Raw genomic sequence first — 26,251 nt, 5'->3', positions numbered from 1 at the left:
ATAACTGAAGCATGTTCCTTTCTGAATGCTCTTTATTTGTTTTTTATTTTGTTTAGAAACATGTTGCTGGATTGCGATTTTCTCCAAATCCTAATCTCAATTTACTTTCGTCAAATTTTCAAAAGAGCCAGGAAAAGTAAAAGTGGAAATTGTTGAATGTTACAGAGAAAGTGGAAATGGGCAGAAAAAAAAACAAAAGGAAAGGTCTGAATAGACAATTGACACGTGAGCTGGTGTCACTAACTAAGGAAAGGGTGGCTAAGGTCTCTGGAAGGTGGTGCAAAAGGAAGATGGAAAGAAATAAGGAGAGAGGACTGACCAAAATCAAATGCTAGAATTGAATTTTTTTTTGTTATTTGGCTATCCTTCGCATTAGGGTTAGGGTTACTGATGATGTAATCTCATATGGTGATGAAATGTTTGCAAATGGATTGCCAAGGTTGGAGAACAACTCAAGCCAACCATCAACCAGCTGAGCTACACATTTTCCGAGTTATTTCCTAGTCTCTCTGATCATTTTGCAGGCCTTGATCAGGTTGTGCCAAGGATTCTTTGCTCCAGGGACAATAAATCCACTCTATCTAATCTCTCCTTATAATTATTTTCCTGCCGTCCAGGCAACATCCTGTTGAGTTTCCTCTAGTATCGGAATCAGAAACAGAATCCAGAATCAAAAAATAGCGGTGGCAGAGACTCGAATTGAGAAGGTGGAAGATTGCGTTCAAAATGTGGAACGGATACTGAGTAAGACAAGAAAAATATTAAATACTAAATCACCAAGAAGGTAAATTGCTTGACCTGGAGGGAAGATCATGGCGGAAAAATATCAGAATATACAACGTTCCCGAAGGAGCGGAAACTCCGTCTATGAAAGTTATCGGAAAGTTGCTGCGGGATACGCTGGAGCTTCCCTCGGCTATGGAGCTGGAAGAGAGAATGCACCGCGTGCTAGTCCCGAAGTCTACCTGGATAAGCCACGCTCAATAATAATTAAATCCCTTCAGTACAGTACCAAGGCCGAGATTCTGCGAAGGGCCTGGGGTAAGAAGAGTGTGTTTTTAGGCGATAAATTAATATATTTCGACCAAGATTACCCCCCCCCCCCGCGGTCCTGCAGAAATGTAAAGAATACTCTGAAGTAAAGCGAGTACTAAAGCAAGAAAGGATTAGATTTCAAACTCTGTACTCTGCCGAACTTCAAGTGCTTTATGGAGATGGGATGCGGTTGTACCAAGACAGTGGAAGAGGCAACTACAGACATGAAGGCCAGTGGGTTGCCCGTCAGCGTGATCAAACTGAGGGAAAGCCTGGCAGAGGAATTATCCCGCACTGCTTGGGAAATAGTGCGAGAATTGAGAAGGCAGGAGATGGGAGGAGGCCGAGAGAAATATATCAGGAAGAGACCAGGAGTTTCCCAAAGACAGTCCTCACCCACTTCAGAACAGCCATAAGGTTTGGTTAACTTTAAAAATGTTGAGAAGCTAAATGGAAGCAAAAGTAGACGCTGATATACCTATCTCGAGAAATACTTATTATAATGTGGATTTTATATTACTTAGTTGTTATTCTTTATTCGCTGACTTACTCCTTTTTCCCACCAAAATGAGAATATTTATATGTGTGTGCATATATGTGTATGTATGTAATATATATAATATGTGTGTGTGTGTGTGTATATATATATATATACACACACACACACACACACACACACACACACACACACACACAGGGAAATCTTTTCTGTGTAATGGATTTGTTCACTGACTTTTATGAATACTACAATGGGGGCCCTTAACTCACAAGTAGGAGGGGTTATCCCCCACAGCTAGATATTTCCTCTAGCTCAACGCAGGGTCATCTACTAGAGACCTCAGCCTTGGAATCACACGTTTGTTGCCATTTTTGTTATTATTTGCATTTCTTATTTCTTCAGGGAGTAGATCAATTAAGTTTTATTCTGCTAATTTCAATGATACATTGACAGATAAATACAGGTGGCTAAGGACAAAGAAAAATTCATTTCTTTTAATGTCAATGGGCTATTAAATCCAATCAAACATAATAGAATTTTATCCAAAATGAAAAAAGAACAAGCCCACGTAGTATATTTACGGGAAACTCATTTAAGTCATAATGAGCATGGAAAACTAAAGAGAATGGGCTTCACTAATCTGTTTTTCTCCTCATATAAATCAGGACATAGGAGAGGAGTTGCTATTCTTATCTCAAGTAAGCTAAATTTTGAAAAAAATATTCAAAATGGAAGATAAAGAGGGCAGATATATTCTGGTCAGGGGGAATATAGACGCAAAAAATAGTTAAGACCAAAATTGGGCCATTGAAGTCAGAAATGGGTGAATTTATTATGGAGAACAAGAAAATGGTAGATGAGTTGAACAGGTACTTTGGATCTGTCTTCACTAGCGAAGACACAAACAATCTCCCAGATGTAATAGTGGCCAAAGGAACTAGGGTAATGAATGAACTGAATAAAATTTATGTTAGGCAAGAAATGGTGTTGGATAGACTGTTGGGTCTGAAGGCTGATAAGTCCCCGGGACCTGATGGTCTGCATCCCAGGGTACTTGAGGTGGCTCAAGAAATCGTGGACGCATTGGTAATCATTTTCCAATGTTCTAAAGATTCAGGAACAGTTCCTGCGGATTGGAGGGCGGCTAATGTTGTCCCACTTTTCAAGAAAGGACGGAGAGAGAAAACAGGGAATTATAGACCGGTTAGCCTGACGTCAGTAGTGGGAAAGATGCTGGAGTCAATTATAAAAGAGGAAATTACGACACATTTGGATAGCAGTAGAAGGAATAGTCGGAGTCAGCATGGATTTATGAAGGGAAAATCATGCTTGACTAATTTTTTGAGGATGTAACTATGAAAATGGACAAGGGAGAGCCAGTGGATGTAGTGTACCTGGACTTCCAGAAAGCTTTTGATAAAGTCCCACATAGGAGATTAGTGGGCAAAATTGGGGCAGAGTACTGACATGGATTGAAAATTGGCTGGCTGACAGGAAACAAAGAGCAGCGATTAATGGGTCCCTTCCGGAATGGCAGGCTGTGACCAGTGGGGTACCGCAAGGTTCGGTGCTGGGACCGCAGCTGTTTACAATATACATTAATGATTTAGATGAAGGGATTAAAAGTAACATTAGCAAATTTGTTGATGACACAAAGCTGGGTGTCAGTGTGAAATGTCAGGAGGATGTTATGAGAATGCAGGGTGACTTGGACAGGTTGGGTGAGTGGGCAAATGTATGGCAGATGCAGATTAAGGTGGATAAATGTGAGGTTATCCACTTTGGTGGCAAGAACAGGAAGGCAGATTTCTATGTAAATGGAGTCAAGTTAGGAAAAGGGGAAGTACAATGAGATCTAGGTGTTGTTGTACATCAGTCAATGAAAGCAAGCGTGCAGGTACAGCAGGCAGTGAAGAAAGCTAATGGCATGCTGGCCTTTATAACAAGAGGAATTGATTATAGGAGTAAAGAGGTCCTTCTGCGGCTGTGCAGGGCCCTGGTGAGACCCCACCTGGAGTATTGTGTGCAGTTTTGGTCTCCAAATTTGAGGAAGGACATTCTTGCTGTTGAGGAAGTGCAGCGTAAGTTCACAAGGTTAGTTCCCGGAATGGCGGGACTGTCATATGTTGAAAGATTGGAGTGACTGGGCTTGTATACACTGGAATTTAGAAGGATGAGATTATTAAGGGATTGGACATGCTGGAGGCAGGAAGCATGTTCCCGCTGATGGGTGAGTCCAGAACTAGAGGCCACAGTTTAAGAATAAGGGGTAGGCCATTTAGCACAGAGATGCAGAAAAACTTTTTCACCCAAAGAGTGGTGGATATATGGAATGCTCTGCCCCAGAAGGCCCTGTAGGCCATGTCTCTGGATGCATTCAAGAGAGAGTTAGATAGAGCTCCTATAGATAGCGGGGTCAAGGGATATGGGGAGAGGGCAGGAACGGGGTTCTGATTGTGTATGATCAGCCATGATCACAGTGAATGGCGGTGCTGGCTAGAAGGGCCAAATGGCCAATTCCTGCACCTACTGTCTATTGTCTATTGAAATTCAGTTACTCTATTAAAATATACGCACCCCCGGGAAGTGATATTGGTTTTTTTTCCAGAAAATTACTGATATTATGGTAGCGGAAACAGAAGGTCTCCTGATACGTGCGGGAGACTTAAATTTACAATTACAACCAAACTTAGACTCTTACAATAGAAAAACCTATGAAACAAAATCTTTACATAAGAAAGTTAATACACTTTTTGAGGATGTTGGTCTAATTGATATATGGAGGGACCTTTTCCCTGACAGAAGGGATTACACTCATTATTCTGCTCCCCATTCTATATATACAAGAATAGACTATTTCATAACATTTGGAAAAGACAAAGACAAAATAAACACCTGTGGAATTGGAACAATCGATGTAAGTGACCATGCACCTATATATTTATCTGTTGATTTTGACCTACAACCTTGGAAACTAAATTCAGGTGTACTCAATGATCCATATTTTAAGGAACAAATTAAAAAAGAAATTGGTCTCTACTTAGAATTTAATGATAATGGAGTGGTTTCATCTCCCATTTTATGGGATACTCTGAAGGCTGTCTTAAGAGGGAAAATTATAGCGATATCTTCATATAAGAAAAAATAAGGAATAAAACATTAGAGGAATTACAAAATAAGCTGAAGGAACTAGAGAAAAAACACAAATTGTATTTGGCACAGGATACATTAGGAGAAATTAAAAGTATTAGGAATGAAATTAATAGTTTGGCTATGCAAGAAATCAGGAAAAATTTAATGTTGCTGAAACAGACATTACGAAAGTGGATCAAAATCTATGGAAATACTGGCGTGGAAACTGAAAAAAAAAGATAGCAAAAAATACAGTACATAGAATTAGGGACCCAAGAACAAAAATGATTAAAAATAAGCTAAGGTAAGTGAAATTCAAGAAGCTTTTGAAGTGTTTTACGAAACTCTATATTCCAAAGTTCCAGGGGGATGCTTAACCCAAATTGACACCTTGAATTCTCCAGAGTTACCCACTTTAAGCGAAGAAGAAAATAGAACGATGACTGCTGACATAACTGAAATTGAATTAAAAGCTGCAATTAGCAGGCTTAAATTAAGCAAGTCACCAGGATGAGATGGGTATACGACAGAGTGGTACAAAGAATTTAAAAATGAGTTAATTCCTGTTTTACTTCCCACACTGAACTGGGCTCTAAAAAAGGCACAAATGCCACCCAGTTGGAAGGAGGCGATAATCTCAGCTATACCGAAAGAAGGCAAGGATAAAATGGAATGTGGTCATTTAGACCAATATCCGTTTTTAATGTAGATTATAGGTTATTTACCTCCATCATGGCCGAATAATTAGAGGAGCTTCCACCCATACTGATACGTAACGATCAGACAGGTTTTATACGACAACGCCAGACACAAGACAATATACGAAGGACACTTCACATTATGGATCATATACAAAAAAATAAAATCGAAGCAATAGTGATAAGCATTGACGCTGAAAAGGCATTTGATTCGGTTAATTGGAATTTTCTTTCTTTTTCAATCTTTTTATTGAATTTCATATATAAAAAAACATAACATAATAATGAATAGGTTATAAATGCATAAGACTTGAAATTGAATTAATAGTAGGATAACAATATCCTATTAAAATATCAACAGAAAAACATAGTACATTATCAATCAAGTCTATAATAATTATATGAAAAAAATAAGAATAATCATCAAAAGAAAAAGAAAAAATTATAAAAATACAAGCAGAAAGTATATATTAAGAAAAAAAAACTAAACTAAACTAACATGGGCAATAATAACAGTTTATTTGTATATGATAGTGCCAAAAACTCCGGAACTCCATACCAGAACAAGAATAGACAGAGAGAAGGTCTGGGAGAGGTCAAATTAATTCATATGAAAATGTCGAATGAACGGTCCCCAAGTTTCTTCAAATTAGTGCTTCTAAATTTTTCCAAGCTCAGATAAGAAATAGTTTGAGAGAGCCACTGAAATGTGGTAGGAGGATTTACTTCTTTCCAATTTTGCAATATAGACCTTCTGGCCATTAATGTTACAAAAGCAATCATTCGTCTAATTGAAGGGGAAAACTGATTACTATCCTCATTTGGTATACCAAAAATTGCAGTAATAAAATGAGGTTGTAATCGATATTCCAAATTGAGGAAATGGTAGCAAATATGTCCTTCCAATAGTTATGTAAAGTGGGACATGACCAAAACATATGGGTCAATGAAGCCACATCTGAATGACATCTGTCACATTGAGGGTTAATATGAGAGTAGAATCGAGCAAGTTTATCTTTAGACATATGAGCTCTATGTACAATTTTAAATTGTATTAAAGCATGTTTAGCACATATAGAAGAAGAATTAACCATTTGTAAAATTGTTTCCCATTTTTCTATTGATATATTATATTGAAGTTCTTTTTCCCATTCTTGTTTAATTCTACCTGATATTTCTAGTTGTATCTTCATAATCATATTATAAATAAAAGCCACTAATCCCTTCTGATAGGGATTTAAGGTAAAAATCATACCTAAAAAGTTCATTGAAGTTGAATTGGGGAAGAATGGTAGAATTTTATGTAAAAAATTTCTAATTTGTAGATATCTAAAGAAATTAGATTTAGGTAATTCAAATTTGTTGGAAAGTTGGTCGAAAGACATCAAACTACCTTCAAAGAAGAGATCACGAAAGCATTTTATACCTTTCCTTTTCCATATGCTAAAAGCTTGATCTGTCAAAGAAGGTTTGAAAAAAAAATTAAGTAAAACAGGGCTATCAAGAACAAAGTTTTTCAGAGTAAAAAATTTACGAAATTGAAACCAAATTCGTAATGTATGTTTGACAACAGGGTTGGATATCTGTTATTAAATTTAACTAAATCGGCAGAAAGAGAAGAACCCAGAACGGAGAATAGAGAATATCCCTGTGCCTCATTGCATTCTAAATTTACCCACTGTGGGCACAATGGTGAATCCAAATCTGATTTCCAATAAATTAAGTTACGAATATTATTCGCCCAATAGTAAAATCTAAAGTTAGGTAGAGCTAAACACCATCTTTTTTAGATTTTTGTAATTGCCTTTTACTTAACCTAGGATTTTTATTTTGCCACACAAATGAAGACATTTTTGAGTCAATGTTATCAAAAAAAGATTTAGGAATAAAAATTGGTAAAGCTTGAAATTAATATAAAAATTTCGGTAGAATCATCATTTTAATAGCATTAATCCGACCAACTAATGATAAGGATAAGGGAGACCATCTTGTAGTAAGTTGTTGGATTTGATAAAGCATAGGTAAAAAATTTAATGTAAATAAATCTTTATATTTCTTGGTAATTTTTATACCTAAATAGATAAAGTTATCATCAACAACTTTAAATGGTATCCTTTCATTCAATAAAGTTTGCGCGTTTAAAGGGAATAAATCACTCTTATCCAAGTTTAGTTTATAACCAGATAAACTACCAAATTGAGCCAACAAGGATAAAATAGCGGGAATAGACCTGTCAGGATCAGAAATATATAACAACAAGTCATCAGCATAAAGTGATAACTTGTATAATTTCTCATTGTGGGTAATACCAAAAATATTAGGAGATTCACGAATAGCAATGGCTAAAGGTTCTAATGCAATATTAAACAATAGAGGACTTAAGGGACAACCTTGTCTTGTACCACGAGATAATTGAATAAAAGAAGATCTGTAATTATTTGTAAAAACAGAAGCAACAGGTTTATGATATATTAGTTTGATCCATGATATAAAATTAGGACTAAAATTAAAATATCTCAAAGTGTTAAATAAGTATACCCATTCAACTCTATCAAAAGCTTTTTCAGCATCTAGTGAAATAACACATTCTGGTATTGTGGGTGATGAAGTATAAATTATATTAATCAATTTTCTAATGTTAAAAAAGGAATACCGATTCCTAATAAAACCAGTTTGGTCTGCTGAAATAATCTGTGATAGTACCTTTTCTAACCTAATAGCTAAATTTTTTGTAAGAATCTTAGAGTCTACATGTAATAGTGATATAGGGCGATAAGATGCACATAAAGTAGGATCCTTATCTTTTTTAAGAATTAGAGAGATAGTAGCTTCATAAAAAGACTGAGGTAATCTCTTCTTAACAAATGCATCATTAAAAATTTCACATAACCAAGGGGAAAGCAAAGAAGAAAAAGTTTTAAAAAATTCTATAATATAACCATCAGGACCAGGAGCTTTCCCTGAATTCATTGATGAGATGGCCTCTCCTATTTCGGCCAAAGAGATAGGAGCATCAAACAAGCTACGATCTTCATCTGTCAGTTCGGGAATATTCAAATTGTTAAAAAAGTTATCCATCATGGACGGATAGCCATCAAATTCTGATTGATATAAAGATTTAAAAAATCTTGAAAAGTGTTATTGATTTCTTTATGATCAGTAGTCAAATTGCCGTCTTGTTTACGAATTTTAATAATTTGTCGCTTAGTCAAGATAGCTTTTAATTGGTTAGCTAACAATTTGCCAGTTCGATCACTATGGATATAAAATTGAGCCCTGGTCCTAATTAATTGATTCTCAATTGAAGAAGATAATAATAAGCTATGCTCCATTTGAAGCTCAACTCTTGGTTGGAGTCACGGAATAAATCTTATCAATTTCTTTAATTTTATCCACTAATAAAGCAATATCTAAATATCTTTGTTTTCTTTTACCGACGGAATATGAGATAATTTGTCCATGGATAAAAGCCTTAAAAGAGTCCCAAAGTATTCCTCTGTCAATCTCTTCGGTATAGTTTGTTGAGAAAAACAAGTCAATTTGCTGTTTTATGTAGGTGATGCATTCTGGATCTTGAAGCAAAGTGGCGTTAAGTCTCCAAGATCTAGTATTATTAGAAAAGTCCGAAATCTTGATAGATAACTTCAAAGGTGCATGATCCGAAATAGCAATAGAATCATATTTACAATCAATAACATCTGTTAATAAACGATGATCAATGAAATAATCAATTCTAGAATAACTGTGATATACATGTGAAAAAAACGAAAATTCTTTATCTTTAGGGTTCAAAAACCGCCATATTTCAGTAATTCCCGAATCAACCATAAAAGAATTAATAAATAAGGCTGATCTATTCGGAAGAGTTCGAATAGGTTTAGATCTATCCATTGAAGGATTCAAACAACAATTGAAATCTCCACCCATTATCAACATATATTCATTTAGATTAGGAAGGGAAGTAAATAAATGTTTAAAGAATTCAGGGCAGTCAAAGTTTGGAGCATAAATATTAACTAGAACCACTTTTCGATTAAAAAGTGAACCAGTTATCAACAAAAATCTGCCCTGTGGATCAGAAATAATTTCATGATGTGTAAATGAAATTGAGGGGTCTATAAAAATAGACACACCCCTAATTTTGGCAGTACAATTCGAGTGAAATTGTTGATCTTTCCAGAACCTAAAAAAGTGTTGATTATCCTCCCTCCTAATATGGGTCTCTTGTGCAATAATAATATTAGCATTTAGTCTATGGAATACTTTAAATATTTTTTTACGTTTAATCGGATGATTTAAACCATTAGTATTCCAGGAGATAAAGTTAATAGACTTATCCTTCATGCCAATATTAGTTGTGTATATCATAAAAGGTTAAAAAGACACATAACCCATAATTCAGGAAGAAGGAAAAATGATTCAGGAGCAACAGGAGAACATGACACCTCAACAATATTAATAATTTAAAGTCGCCCCAAAAAATAAAAGCAAAAAAATAAAAAGCAAAAGTGTGAAAGAAGATCCTTACCCCCTCCCCCAACCCCACGGAAAAAAGCCAAGTGGCAGGCGCACAAACTAACACTAATATTACTCCCCATTTTCAAGATAGCGACTTCATGAAAAGAAAGAAAAGAGAAACTATATAACACCCAGATATAAATACAGGGTTGTAAACAGAAAGAATATATATCAATCAAAATGAAAAAATAATATAAAAAAGCTAAAAATCATTAATAAAAAAAGGATAACCATTGAAGTTTAAAATAGTGTAATATGCCTTTAAAAAAAATTCCATATTCAAATATAAGGAAATGATGTTTCAAAAACAAAGACTTATGGGAAGAAGAAACGACATTTTGAAAGCACCATATTACAAAATATAGATGTAAATTCACCAATCTTTTTTTTTAAAAAAAAGGTTATCAAAATAGAATTAAAAAAGGGTTCAATAACCACTACAATATATATATAAAAAAAAAGGTTCAAAAATTCAGAACATTACGGAAAACAAAGTCTTATGGGAAGAAGAAACGACATCTTAAAAAATAAATCATTATTACAAAGTCTTAACATGTATATCTAATCCAGAGGGGAAAAAAAAATTAATTAAGAAAAAAGACATTATAGTAAAGTTAAAAAAGCATCAGTAAATCATGATAATAAAAAAAAAACCAGGTCTACAGACCAAAATAAAAAGCTATACCGCAGCTTCATAAGTTAAAGCCTAAAATGGAATGGCGTCTTCTCTCCAAAAGTTCTTCTTCATAACACATAGTTCAAGTTGGACTAGAAGAGCGATATTCTTCAACGAATTTCTTTGCTTCTTTCGGAGTATTAAAGAAGCGCTGACTGTTGTCGCTCAACGTAATTCTGAGATTTGCTGGATATCTTAAAGCTTGTTTAAGTCTAATCGAATGAACCTCCGCCATCACCGGTTTAAAAGCAATTCTCGCCCTCATTACCTCGAATGAATAGTGCTCCACAATGCGAAAGTTGTTGCTTCTGTGAGAAATCATACCTTTCTGACGAGCTAATCGAATTAAAAGCTCTTTCTCCCGAGGATAATGGAGACGGACAATCACAGCTTGTGGCTTGTCTTTCGCAGCCGAAAATCTCGAAACTCTGTGGGCACAATCAATAATAGGTTTAACCCACAAAGCGTCCTCGCCAAAAATTTCCCATAATAAATTAGAGAAATATTCAGTTAAGTCACCAGACTCGAGATTTTCGGGAAATCCAATAATACGCAAATTCTGTCTGCGAGACCGGTTTTCAAGATCGGTGATTTTAAACTTATACTGCTCCACTATTTTAGCGGTCGACCGTACCTTCTCCTCCAAAGTTTCGATTGTACGTATTTTTTCACAAATTATCTTGTCAAGAGCCGCAACCTTTTCTTCATGGCGTTCAATATCTGCTGCCTGCGATTGAAGCTTGATATCAAATGATTTAACGACTTCTTCAAGCTCCGACATTTTAGCAGTAAGTTTGTTTTCCAGACTTGCAAGTTTAGTATCCAGAAGACTGGAGATTGCATCGAGAGATATAGGGTCTTTAGACGATTTCTTAGGTACAGACATTTTAAGTTTGAAAAAATTAAATCCAGTGTTATTTTTAAAAAGAGAAATAAATTTTAAATATCAACCCATGTAATTAAGTACGAAAAGATTTGATTAAAGGGTGATTATAGCTTAAAAAATGAAGAGCGCCTAAAAGGCAGATGTCTACGTCGCCATCTTGAAACTCCACCCCCGGAATTTTCTTTACAGAGTTTTACATAGATTTGGTTTCCAAGACACAATTATTAAAACTATACAGACACTATATGACAACCCTACTGCTAGGAGTAAAATCAATGGATATTTATCAAATAGTCTAACTCTAGAAAGGGGCATGAGACGGTGTTATGTATGGTCACCGCTACTCTTCGCATTATATCTGGAACCATTAGCTCAATACATCAGACAAAATGAAGATATCGGGAATTACTGTTGAAGGGACAGAGCATAAATTGGCTTGTTACGCAGATGACATTTTCATCTATCTAGGGCAACCACCATACTGTTTATCTAAATTGATGCAATCCTTTGAACAATATGGTCAATTATCAGGATACAAGATCAAAATAGATAAAAACCAATTACTTTCGTATAACGATAGCCCACCAAGAGAAGTTAAAAGTAGATATCCCACACAGAGTCTTTCAGACATTTGGGCATCATTGTGCCAAAAGATTTGGCAAAATTATCAGAATGTAATTATCAGCCTTTATATAAAAAAATTAAGGAAGATATGGCAAGATGGAACCTGATTCCTGTTTTCAGTCTCAGTTCAAGGAACTATTAAAATGAATATACTGCCCAGACTGTTATATCTCTTTCAGACCCTACCAATAGATATTAATCAAAATCAATTCAATGAATGGAACAAGATGTTATCAAGGTATATTTGGCAGGGTAAAAGGCCTAGAGTTCGTCTCAAAACTTTGCAATTAGCAAAGGAAAAGGGGGGGATTGGGCCTACATTCTCTTATAGATTATTATTTTGCAGCTCAGTTGAGAGCTGTGATATGTTGGTGCAACCCATCAACTCAATGGAAAAACATTGAGGAGCGGGTACTTCCCATCCCTATACTAGCAATTTTGGCTGATAACAAACTGCAAAGGTACATAAATACTATTGATAACCCATGGGTGAAATTGACTCTTAAACTATGGAAAACTACTATAAAAGAATATAATCTGGAGGGAGATATTGCAATTCTTAAATGGTGTGCATATGACTCGGATTTTACACCAAATAAATTGGATGCTAGATTTAAGGACTGGGCAGCTAAAGTAATAACAGTTCTTTGCAACATAATGAAAGAAGGACCACTGTTCAGTTTTGAAATGCTTAAAGAGAAACACTTATTAGAAAAACAAGATTTTTATCAATATTTACAGATGCAACAATATGTTAATAAGATGCTTAAAAATGTAACCAAGGCAAGTACATGCTTGATAGAGCTCTTTAGAAAAGCATATAATTCAGCTAATGGTAGTAGAATCATTTCAAGCATGTATAAGGGGTTGCCAAATCTTAAAACACATTTGACTTCATACATTAAAACAAAATGGGAGAAGGAAGGAGGGATAATTATATCTGAGGAAGAATGGACAACAATATGGAGGTATCAATGGAAGTGTATCAGTTCACAAAAATGGAGGGAGTTTGGATGGAAAAACTTGAAAAGATATTTTATTACACCCTCTCAGAAATCCCAGTAACCTCCCTGTTTGCTTGAGAAATTGTGGAAATCAAAATGCAAATCATTATCATATTTTTTGGGACTGCCCTGTTATCAAAAACTATTGGTGGGAGATACACAATGCCCTACAAGACATCTTTAAATGTGAAATACCCTTGGAGAGTAAGACCATATATTTTGGATATATACCTCAAGAATAGTTGAGAAGAGATAAATATTTAATGTATATACTGTTGGTGGCTGGTAAAAAGACTCTTACTAGGAAATGTTTATCACAGGAGAGCCCAACTTTAAATGCATGGATGGGAATTACAATGGACATTTAGAAAATGGAGAAGATAACAGCATCTGTTAATCATAAGCTGGAACAATTTGATTCATACTGGGAAAAATGGATTAACTACATAATGCCTCATAGGCCTGATTTTATTCTCACAAATCAATGAATGGTGGTGGGTTTATCTAGAACTAGAGGGCACAGCTTAAAATTTGAGAGGCAGCCCTTTAGAACAGAGGTAAGGAAGAATTTTTTTAGTCAGAGAGTAGTAAATCTGTAGAATGCCCTGCCGTAGACTGCAGTGGAGCCCAAGTCCGTAGCTGTATCTAAGGCTGAAGTTGATCATTTCCTGATTAGTCAGGGCATCAAAGGATATGGTGAAAAGGCAGGTGTATGGGGATGAGTGGGATCCGGGATCAGCCATGATGGAATGGCAGAGCTGATTCAATGGGCTGAATGGCCTAATTCTGCTCCTATGTCTTATGGTCTTACACGGCAAGTCCTGGGTGATGGGTGTCCAAAATGATGAATGCTCCGCTCCTTAAAGTATCCTAGATACTATGGAGGCTAGTGCACATGATCCACTTCTAATGCCTTTATGACGACTGGTGTGTTTTCCCTCGACTTACCCTTTCTGAAGTCCACTAACAGTTCTTTGGTTTTACTGACGTTGAGTGCAACCGCATTCTTCCTTTCAACCTAAGTTGTTGGTACCAATGTGCACCACAATCTCTATCTGGCTGCTCTTCTCCTATAGCCACTCGAGCCTCCTAAATCCTGGCACCCAGGAGATAACGCACCATCCTGACATCACTTTTGCAGCCACAGAATGTAATGTCTGTTTATCTAACTATTGAGTCTCCCATCACTATTGCTCTGCCTAACTTTACCATTCCGGCTGTTGCTGCTGTTCCCTGATAGTCAGTCCCTCCCTTGCCCCCTGCCCACATGCCCATCCCTTCAGCAGTATCCAAAGATCCACTGAGAGGAATGGCCACAGGGGAAAGGTCTCCTAGAGTACTTAGCATAGCTCAGGGCTCGGCTGCATATTTGGGCTCGCCAGAGGATTATTACATGTCAGGCCGCATCTATAGAAAGAGAAACAAATTTAACATTTCAGGTCAGAGAGTTTCCATTAGCACAGGGAACAAGATAAATGAAGCTCATTAAGATGTAGAGAGAGTTTGTTTATTTAGTTAACACTTCTTTCCCCAAAGACAAGTTATTTACTTCAATTTATTGTCACCAAACAATTGATACTAGAGCGTACAATCATCACAGTGATATTTGTTTCTGCGCTTCGTGCTCCCTTAAGTACAAATCGAAGTAAATATAATAAAAATTTAAATTATAAATCATAATTAGAAAATAGGAAAGGGAAAGTAAGGTCAGGTCCAGATATTTGGAAGGTACTGTTCAGATCCAGGTCAGGATCCGTTCAGCAGTCTTATCACAGTTGGAAAGAAGCTGTTCCCAAATCTGACCGTATGAATCTTCATGCTCCTGAACCTTCTCCCAGAGGGAAGTGGGACAAAAAGTGTGTTGGCTGGATGGGTCTTGTCCTTGATTATCCTGGCAGCACTGCTCCGACAGCGTGCAGTGTAAAGTGAGTCCAAGGATGGAAGATTGGTTTGTGTGATGTGCTGGGCTATGTTCACGATCTTCTGCAGCTTCTTCTGGTCTTGGACAGCACAACTTCCATACCAGGTTGAAGAATGCTTTCTACGGTGCACCTATAAAAATTAGGGAGGGTTTTAGGGGACAGGCCAAATTTCTTCAGCTTTCTCAGGAAGTAAAGGTGCTGGTGGGCCTTCTTGGTAGTGGACTGTGCTTGGTTAGACCAAATCAGGTCATTTGTAATATTCACCCCGAGGAACTTAAAGCTTTTGACCTGTTCCACCTGCGCACCACCGATGAAGATGGGGTTGTGCGGTCCGCTACTCCTTCTGAAGTCAACAACCAATTCCTTCGTCTTGCTGACGTTGAGGGATAGGTTATTGTCTTCACACCATGCCACCAGATTCTTAATTTCCCCTCTGTACTCAGACTCATCATTACCCAAGATACAGCCTACAGTTGTGGTGTCATCAGCAAACTTATATATTGATTTTGATGGACACGAGGCTACTCAATCATGGGTGTACAGGGAGTACAGCAGGGGGCTGAGTACACAGCCTTGTGGGGCACCAGTGCTCAGAGTGATTGTAGAGGAGAGCTTGTCCCCTATTTTTACAGCCGGGGTCCTGTCTGTGAGGAAGTTGAAGATCCAACTGCAGATCTGAGTGCTAAGATCCAGGTTCCAGAGCTTAGGAACCAGTTTATTTGGAATGATGGTATTAAAGGCAGAGCTGTAGTCAATGAAAAGGAGCCTTACATATGCATCTTTATTCTCCAGGTGTTCTAAGGAGGAATATAGTTCCAGAGAGATGGCATCTGCCGTTGACCTGTTGCTCCGGTAGGCGAATTGCAAAGCGTCGAGGTTGACTGATAGGTTATGGTTGACGTTTGCCATAACCAATTGCTCGAAGCACTTCATAGCAATTGATGTCAGAGCCACAGGTCGATAGTCATTCAGGCATGCCATCTTGCTTTTCTTCGGCACCGGGATTATCGTTGCATTCTTAAACCACGAGGGGATCTTAGACTGAAGCAGGGAGCTGTTGAAGATGTCAGCAAACACCTCAGCTAGCTCCCTTGCACAGGCCCGGAAAACCCGTCCCGGAACGCCATCTGGGCCCGTCGCTTTCCTTGGATTTATCTTCAGGAAGGCTCTTCTAACATCTTCCTTGGTGACAATGAGTCTCTATGCCACCAGGTCCGGTTCATCCAGAGGGGGCGGGACGCTCCTCTTCTGTTCAAATCTTATGTAGAATACGTTAAGTCCGTCAGGAAGTTATTGATATTCCCAGCCTTTTCTTTGTGCCCAGTGATCTGATTTAGACCCTGCCATAGTCTACTGGCATCCCTCTGGTTAGCCTGGGCTTCCAACTTGGCTCTATATTGCCTCTTGGTGCCCTTAATGGCTTTCCAGAGTTCACGCCTGGATTCCGTGTAGCAACTTGTATCCCCGGACCTAAAAGCTGCAGCTCTAGCCTTCAAAAGGGGCTGGTCCTCATAATTCTTCCAAGGTTTCTGGTTAGTGAATACCCGGATCATCTTGCGAGACACACAGTCCTCTGTACATTTCCAGATAAAGTCCGTGACAGCTGAGGCATACTCATGGAGGTTAGCTGCTGAGTCCTTGAATACTGATCAGCCCACCGATTCAAAGCAGTCATGGAGGACCTCATCCGTTTCCTCTGTCCAACGCGACACCACTTTTGACACCATGACCTCCCGCTTCAGTTTCTGTTTGTAAGCCAGGGGGATGTGTACGGCCTGATGGTCCGATTTTCCAAAGTGAGGTCGTGGAATGAAACGGTAGGCATCCTTGACTGCTGTGTAGCAGTGGTCAAGTATATTCCGGCCTCTAGTGGAGCAGGAGACATGCTGGTATAATTTTGGCAGGGCTTTTCTGAGGTTGGCCTGGTTAAAGTCCCCGGCTGTAATGAGCAAAGCCTCCGGATACCTGGTCTCAAGTTCACTGATGTTGGCATACGGTGTATTCACAGCACACTCCACGTCCGCCTGGGGGTGAATGTAGACCGCTGTCAGCATTACCGAGGTGAATTCCTGTGGACGACACTTCACCAACAGATGTTCCAGGTCCGGACTGTAGGAGCTTGTCAGTGCCACTGTGTCCGACACAGTGCAGTGTTGATCAGTAGGCAGACTCCTCCTCCCTTTGTCTTGCCCGAAGACGCCGTGCGGTCCATCCGATGGATGGAAAAACCCTCGGGTCGGATAGCACAGTCGGGGGTGGCAGGGGAGAGCCAGGTCTCTGAAACAGAATACACAGCAGTTCTGCATCTCTCTGCAGTAGGTGAGTCTCCCTTTAATATCATCCACCTTGTTCTCTATGGCTGCACATTAGCTAGTAGGATGGTGGGCAGAGGGACCCTAAAGCTCCTCCGCTTCAATCTGACCAGCAGCCCAGCTCTTTTCCCACGCTTCCTCGGTAAATAGTGCATCTTTCCAGGTTTCCATCGATGCCGTGTGTTGTTGGCAGCTCTTTGAGGTTGGTGGATGTGTCCCGCGGGGATCGATCGGCGGGTCGCATCGTCGGGCGCTCCAAGTCGGGCCGAGTGACGGGGGAGGCTCCGCTGCCACTTCCAACTGCCGGGGGCCCGGGCTGTCGATCGGGTCGGGCCTCGAAGCCGACACTTAATCCCTGAGGGTCGGACTGCCGGCTGAAACAAGTCCCTGAACTGAGTCACGGTTATGGAGGCCTTCGCTCCATCCGAGCCCCGGGCTCGATTTCCGAGGTAGGCAGCGGAGGCTTCACTACCGGCAGCTGTGGATGGCCACCAATGGACCGGGCCTCGCTGATTGGGTCCAGGTGCGGTCCACAGTTGAAGAAGCAGTTCTGGTGTTTCGATGATCGATGGTCAGTAACTTCGCCAGAGTGTCGTTGATCTTGCTAGATGTAGCAAGTTGGAGGTTTAGAAGGGTTTCTCGGGTATAGAATAGTGCAGAGAGCAGTTTGCTTAGGAGAGCGCACACAGAGTCGCCAGATACCAGCGCCATCTTAAATTGCTTTAGATGACATAATTACATACAGAGATACATAAACTCCAGTAAATGCTGAGCACACACACGCACACACACCCCCCCCCCCCCCCCATTATTTATTAAGTTTTTGGGAATGAAGGCTGGTGAAATTATTGCACTCGTACTGAAGATAGCAGATGCAAAAAAAAATTTTCACTTCTTGATATTTTAAAACCTACCAATAGTAAAAAAAAATAGTGAGTTTCTTTAAGCAACAAATGATCTTGTATGACACAAGGGCAGTGAGATGCTTTCGCAGGAAACATATGCCAACTGGGTACCAGCTAAATGATTGCAGAACCACATGCTGTTAGATAATATGTTTTGAAATCTTTGCAGGCCTGATGTACACATCAGTATTTGGATAGTAAATGGTTATAATAGCACTATTTAGAAATGATGTTATTTTGCAATTGTCTTTTTAATAGATTGATGTTAATAATTATGAAAAGGAGTTCATCTCCTTTGAACTTACCCCTCTCACCATAAATACTTGCCCTTCAGCATTTGACAGTTGTTCCTTAAACACCCTCAACAAGTCAGATGTGAACTTGCCCAAAACAGCTGTTCCCAATTAATCCTGCCTAATTTTCTCATAATTTACCATTTTCAAACACTCCTGCATGATCCATAATCCTTATTCATAACAATCTTAAAAGTTGAGTTGTGATTACTGTTTCCTAAATGTTAGTTCAGCCACCTGGCCAGCTTATTTCCTATTACCAGGTGCATTATGGCTCATCCTATAGTAAAACTATCCACATACTGTTGTAAGAATCCTTCCTGTATGCAACCAACAATTTTTTTTCCCTTTATCAAACTTCCTGCACTAAGGAGGTCCAGGTTTATTTTGTGAAAGTTGAACTGACCCATAACACCACTCCTGCTGTTTTTGCTCCTATACCAAATCTGGCTGAATATTTATCCCTTAACGTCCTGGTGGTTACTTTGTCAGGTTTGCAGCTCATTTTTGGATTTGCCTGGCATTGCTCCAAACATACTGCCAATGCTTGGCATTGAAGTAGGTATCAGAATCAAGTTCATTATCATTGTCTAATACAAAATTTGTTGTTTTGTGGCAGCAATGTAGTGCAAAGACATTAATTTATTATAAATTGCAAAGTAAATACTTAGCATAAAATAAAGGGATAATGAGGGTTGTTTATGGACTGTTCAGAAATATGATGGCAGACGCTGAATGTGCATCTTCAGTTACCTATACCTTGTCCCTGATGGTAGTGATGAGAAGAGGGCATGTCCCAGATGATGATCTTCAGTGGTGGACAGCGCCTTCTTGAGGCACTGTCTTTTGATGTTGTTGATGGTGGGGAATATTGTGCTTGTGATGGAGTTGGATGAATCTACAACCCTCTACAGTTTGTTATAATAATGGTAAAAAAAAAAGCAAATGCCATGGAGTACAACTCTGCTGGTAATAGGCTGGTCCTGGACTTATTTCCACTTGGCATAATTTTATTATTATTATTATTATTATTAGTTTTATATTGCTATATTTCTACACTATTCTCAGTTGGTGTGACTGTAACAAAACCCAATTTTACTCGGGATCAATAAAGTATATCTGTCTGTCTGTGTAGCAATGCTCCTGAGTAGACAATTCTAAGGTATATGCATCTGTTCCCTCACCTGTACTGTTGTGAGTGGAGATACCAATGTAGCTGGAGGATGAGAATGCTCCTTTATTTTATTTTGCTCAGCACATGCCACATGAGGCTCTTTGCATGGGTCTTGCATTCAGCTGAGTTAAGGCATTATTGAACTAAAACCATTTTAAGACAGTCTCATGCCAAGATTTAATTACTTGAACCAGTTTATTTAATTCAGTGAATCAATAGTCTTCAAATTTCAGCCTCTGTATGTTCATCTGAAACTGGATCCTTGACTTCCTTATGAGACCACCATCATTGTGGATTGGCAATGGCAGTCAACACAGGTGTACCTCAAGGATGCATGCTTAGCCCACTTGTGTATTCTCTTAATAATCTTGACTGTGGTTAAGCACAACTCAGATGCCACCTATAAATTAGCTGATTTCACCACTTGTTAGCAGAATGTTAGATAGCAATGACGAGGCATACAGGAGTGAGATCGATTGGCTGGTAGTGCAGTATCACAACAACCACCTCACTTAATGTCAGTACAAAGGATGAGTTGATTGTGGACTTCAGGAAGGGGAGCTTTTGGAGAAATCACACAAGTCCTTATTGAGGTGAAAAGGTAAGCAGCTTCAAGTTCCTGTGGATTCATGAAAAAGACACACAGAGGCTCTATGAGGAGATTTCATATAACACCAAAGACATTTGCAAATAGCTGAAGATCTACAGTAGAGAACACTGACTGGTTCCATCACTGCTTGGTATGAATGCTCCAATCCACAGGATCAAAAGAGACTGCAGAGGGTTGTGGACTCATCCACCTCCATCATGGGCGCAACCCTCCCCGCTATCAAGGAAGGCCTATTCAAGAGGCAAGAAGGTGGCATCCATCATTAAAGATCCTCACCATCTGGAACATGTCTTCTTTTTACTATCACTAGGGTGGAGATGCAGGAGCTTGAAGACATGCATCATTGCAGGAGCAGCTTCATGCCCTATGGCATCAGATTGCTGCATAGTCCATGAGCATACCACGCTGTTTGTATTTTGCCCTATTTCAAAGAACAAAGTAAATTTTATTATCAAAGTATATATATGTCACCCTGAAATTCATCTTCTGCAGGTACACTCAGCAATTCTATAGAATAGTAACTATAACAAATAGTATCTATAAACCTTGAAGGATTTATTCATTTTAATTTCCTGTGCTCTTATAAGATCTTTGTTATAAATAATGCCTACTTAATTGTTTCAGCTTATTATAAAAATATGAACATAATAGAACTCAAAATATAAAAACCAGTGAATGCTGAAAATGCTTAGCAAGTCAGGTTTATAAACAGAAAGATCTTTGAACTGAAGCATTGACTTTCTCATTGTACAGCTGCTCCCTGGCTTGCTGAATGTTGTTACATTTTGTGTTCACATTTCACTCTTCCTGCTTCTCTGGTTTTTGAATTATTTTAAAGTTTCAAGTTCCTTTAACAAGCTTAATTATGTTATTTATCAGTGAGCTAAAACACCCAATGCCTATTGGCCAGCTGACAACTAATCCCAGGCTGACTTTTACTGGTGGTTGTTCTGATCAATGTCTCAAATATTCTTGGGTAAACCATTTAAATAGTTGTGCTTTGGGATGTATTTTTGAGTTTTGAGATTTTTGTAGTTGCGTGGTTATTAAACTTCTACAAATGTACCGTGGAGTTCATTCTGACTGTCTACATCACTGTCTGGTATGGGGTGGGGGGGGGGGGGTGTGGGTTAGAGGGATACTGCACAAGATCGAAAAATGTTGCAGGAACTTGTAAAATTAGTTCAAGGGGGATATTAGAGGAAGGTTTTTTAGAGAGTGGTTGGTGCATGGAATGCACTGACTGAGTCAGTGATGGAGGCAGATACACTAGTGAAATTCAAGAGACTACTAGACAGGTATATGGAGGAATTTAAGGTGGGGGGGTTATATGGGAGGCAGGGTTTGAGGGTCGGCACAACATTGTGTGCCGAATGGCCTGTACAGTGGTGTATTGTTCTTTGTTCTATATACTCACCACCCTCTGAATGAAAAATCTGCTCCTCTTATCCCTTGGAAATCTTTGCCCTCTCACTCTAAACCTATGCCTTCTAGTTTTGGACTTGCCTGCTCTGGATAAAAGACTTTTACCATTCCCTCACCTGTACTTCTCACATTTTAAACACCCCTATACGGTCATGCTTCAATTTTCTAGCCAACTTCTCTCTACAACTTGGGCTCTCTGGTTCTGCAACAGCCTTATAAATCTTTATTCTCCTCATTCAGTTTAACCATGACTTCCCTTTAACAGAACAGGATGATGAAAACTGAACTCAGTATTTCAAGTGTGGCTTCACCAACATTATACAAGTCTAACATAACATCACAACTGCTATACTGAATGCCCCGAATGATGAAGACGTGTTTTTCGAGCCTTGTAGCTAATTGTACAGCTTGCTAAAGTGAGCTTAAAATGAGATATAGTTACCTACAGTATCTTCTTGAAGATTCATTGATTGAGACAAGTTCTCTTTTGCCAACACTTATAACCATATAACAATTACAGCATTGAAACAGGTCATCTCAGCCCTTCTAGTCCGTGCCGAACGCTTACTTTCTGCTAGTCCCACTGGCCCGCACTCAGCCCATAACCCTCCATTCCTTTCCTGTCCATATACCTATCCAATTTTACTTTAAATGACAATTACCTGCCTCTACCACTTCTACTGGAAGCTCGGTCCACACAGCTACCACTCTCTGAGTAAAGAAATTTCCCCTCATGTTACCCTTAAACTTTTGCCCCCTAACTCATAATTGAATCTCCCCTACTCTCAATGGAAAAATCCTATCCTATCCACATCAACTCTATCTATCCCGCTCATAATTTTAAATACCTCTATCAAGACCCCCTCAACCTCCTACGCTCCAAAGAATAAAGACCTAACTTCTTCAACCTTTCCCTGTAACTTAGGTGTTGAAACCCGAGTAACATTCTAGTAAATCTTCTCTGTACTCTGTTTATTTTGTTGACATCTTTCCTATAATTCAGTGACCAGAACTGTACACAATACTCCAAATTCGGCCTTACCAATGCCTTGTACAATTTTAACATTACATCCCAACTCCTATACTCAATGCTCTGATTTATAAAGGCCAATATACCAAAAATTATTCCATAATTATATTGAAACTAATGGTATTGTGATCACTGGACCTGAAGTGCTCCCCAATACATACGTCCGTCACCTGACCTATCTCATTCCCCAACAGGAGATCCAACACTGCCCTTTCTCTAGTCGGTACCTCTATGTATTGCTGCAAAAAACTATCCTGCACGAATTTTACAAACTCCAAACCATCCAGCTCTTTTACAGAATGGGCTTCCCAGTCTGTGTGGAAAATTAAAATCTCCCACAATCTCAACCTTGTGCTTACTACAAATATCTGCTATCTGCTTGCAAATTTGTTCCTCTAATTCTCACTCTCCATTAGGTGGTCTATAATACACCCCTATAAGTGTTACTACACCTTTCCCATTCCTCAATTCCACCCAAATAGTCTCCCTAGACGAGCCCTGTAATCTATCCTGCCAGAGCACCACTGTAGTATTTTTTCTGACAAGCAACACACCTCCCCCTCTTGTCCCTCCGATTCTATCACACCTGAAGCAACAAAATCCAGGATTTCATTTAACTTGTAAAATTAATAACAAGAAATATTTTTAAATTATCAGCAGTTTTTCAGATCTGAAAGGATTGCACGTAGTCAGTTACGCAAAATCTGTTTTAACTGTCCTTCTTCCACCTATCACTTCCCAGCTTCTTACTTGATCTCCCCCCTTCTCCCTCCATTCCCTTTCTCCCTCATCTATTTTCACCTATCACCTTGTCCACTTTCTTTCTCTCCCCCAGTCTTTCCAGTCCTGATTGAATGTCTTAGCTCAAAACGTCGATTGTTTATACTTCTCCATTGATGTTACATGACGCGCTGAGTTCCTGGAGCATCTTGTGTGTTTTGCGCTGGGTTTCCAATAACTGCAGAATCTTTGTGTTTATGATTGGTTTTAACATTTTCCTTTACTTTGAAAATTCAAAATCGACTGTCCTTGTCATTTGTGAATTGAGTGTCATGAACTCTAATTCTGTTTGCAATAGAATATTGAAAGTACTTGACATTTCATCTGTCTATTTTGTAAGCAGTCTTAAATTATACTTCACTGAAGTTCTTTAAACAAAATTTACTTGTAATTATTTGGTCAGCTGTTAAATGCAGAGTTTTTTTGATGTATTTTCCCATTGGCACCTTGAATATTATGCTTCTTTTGTAGATAATGATTCATTTCAACTAAAATACGATACTGTTGCCTTGTTTTAAAGGGTGGGATGAGTTTTCTTGATAAAATCATATATCTAAATTTTCATGCTGCAAGAATGCTTTTCCCATTACTTAGCTAATAGTATATAATTGAAAACCTAATATATTTCATTGTCATCAATAAGTATAAGGTATACACAGCATTAGAGTTATGGATTAGAGTCCAAGTCTATTTTGACACTACTGTTGAAGAAAACACTTGAGTACAGGAAACTGCAGGTAATAATTAAATAGATATTGTATAATAGAAATATCCATAAACCTTAGGCTACCCAAATTCTGTGTGTATGTGCATTTTATTGCAATTTCAATTAATACCATGTGAATTTTTGCTTTTATTATTGTTTATAAAACAAATTCAGTCATGCTTCTTAAGACTTGGATATCTGTGGACTGAGTTTAATTATGAAATGGAAATCATTTATAAGGTGTAGGCAGCCTGTCTTCCTTTGACAATTTTTCTACACACAGTCAAAATGTGAATGATTGCACCTGATCATTGTTTTGATCTTTATTTCCTTTTTAATTGGTAATGAGTTTTTGTTGTCACAAGCACCAAGATATAGTGAAAAGCTTAGTCCATATAGATCATTTCAAAACAATGGATTAGCAATAATGGAATAATGTAACATTTACAGAGAAAATTCAGAGCACGTAAATCATGAGGATAACAGTTCATCTTTATTGGATGAGGTCCATTCTAGAGTCTTATAATAGCAAAATAGAAGCTGGTCTGAACCTGGTGGTACATGCTTTCTGTCTGAGGGAAGGAGGAAAAGAGAGAAATTCCATGGCGAGTGAGGTGTTTGATTATGTTGACTGCTTTACCAAGGCAGGAAAAAATGTAGGCAGAGTTTCTGGAAGGTGCTGAGTTGCGTTTGCAACTCTCTGTAAGTTCTTGTCTTGAGCAAAGTTATTGCTGTATCAAGTAGTGATGCATCCACATAGAATGCATCTATGTAAATTGATGAAGGTCAGCAGTGACATGGAGAATTTCCTCAGCCTTTAGTGTCAATGTCATTGGATCAGGGCAACCCATTCGTGAGGTTTACACCTTGGAACTTGAAGATCTCTGCCATATCCACTCAGCAACTTTGATACATGTAAGTGCATGACCTGCACTCTGTTCCTTGAAGTCAATGCTAGCTCTTTTATTTTGCTAACATTTAGAGAAAGGTTGTTGTCTTGACACCATGTTGCTAGGCTCTTTATCCCATTCCTGTACTCTGCATCATCATTGTTTGTGATTTGGTCCAGTATAGTAGTGTTATTCTGTGATCCAGTTGCGAAGAAGTTACTGAGTCCTTAGTCTAGAAGTTTGTAGATGATCTTGTTTGGAATTATGGCTTTGATGTTATTAATTTTGGAATTTGTTGTTTAAATAATCAATGCTTTCCATGTACGGAGCTTTTCCGTATAACATAAGTTTTTTTTTCAGTTTTCTTGTGAGTTCTTCCCTGTATAAGATACTTTTTAACTTCTTGTTCTTGGTACACATTCCGTGTATTTCTTCTTTTGGGTTAGCAAACTGGTGCAAATTTTCTTCAGTGAAGAAGAAAACTTTGGAAAGCTGAGATGTAGAGTGGAGCAGATTCTAGGTTTCAGAGTGCTCTTGCAAAATCCCTGTAATTTGGACAACTAAATGCAGTCAGCTGAAATGGATCAAGGTACTGCGCCCGTGCCCGCAGGAGCAGCAGACCACTACCCCAAACACTCCCCGTTAGCTATGAACCCTGTACCCGAGGTGACACCGCACACACCAGGCCCTACACAGACTCCTCACGACACTCATATACCAGGCGTCTCGTACGCGTATATACCAGGTGCCTCACATGTGTGAGGGATCACTAATGCCTAGTGGGCTGACACCTCCAGTTAGGCCGGAACCAGCACAACCTCCGTCTCCTGTGCAATCACCACCACCGGCATCTGTGCAATCACAGCCGGTGCTACGTAGATCACAGCGACAGATTCGACCACCTGATAGACTTAACCTGTAAGGAACTTGGCCACATGGGGACTCTTTTTAAAACAAAGGGGGGGGGGTGAATGTGGTGAACTACATATACCTGTCTGGACACGCCCCCTGCTGACTGCTCCTGTGGCTCCTCCCACAGACCCCGGTATAAAGGTGATTGAGGCCTGAGCCCGGCCTCTCAGTCTCCAGGATGTAGTATGGTGGTCACTCACTGCTTGTTCCTTCTTCCAGT

The 26,251-nt window shown here is 38.8% G+C and overlaps 1 protein-coding gene across 8 annotated transcripts in view; it reads left to right on the top strand.

Annotated features, from left to right (window-relative positions):
• LOC132395815 (protein CASP-like) overlaps positions 1-26,251 on the top strand; it is a 739,549-nt gene that overhangs the window by 262,497 nt on the left and 450,801 nt on the right. The gene's annotated exons all lie outside the window — the stretch shown is intronic.

Source organism: Hypanus sabinus, chromosome 6 (assembly GCF_030144855.1).
Source record: "Hypanus sabinus isolate sHypSab1 chromosome 6, sHypSab1.hap1, whole genome shotgun sequence".
In the NCBI taxonomy this organism is placed as follows: domain Eukaryota; kingdom Metazoa; phylum Chordata; class Chondrichthyes; order Myliobatiformes; family Dasyatidae; genus Hypanus; species Hypanus sabinus.
Note: the sequence above shows the minus strand (reverse complement) of the source record. Positions and strands in the feature narration are given on the sequence as shown.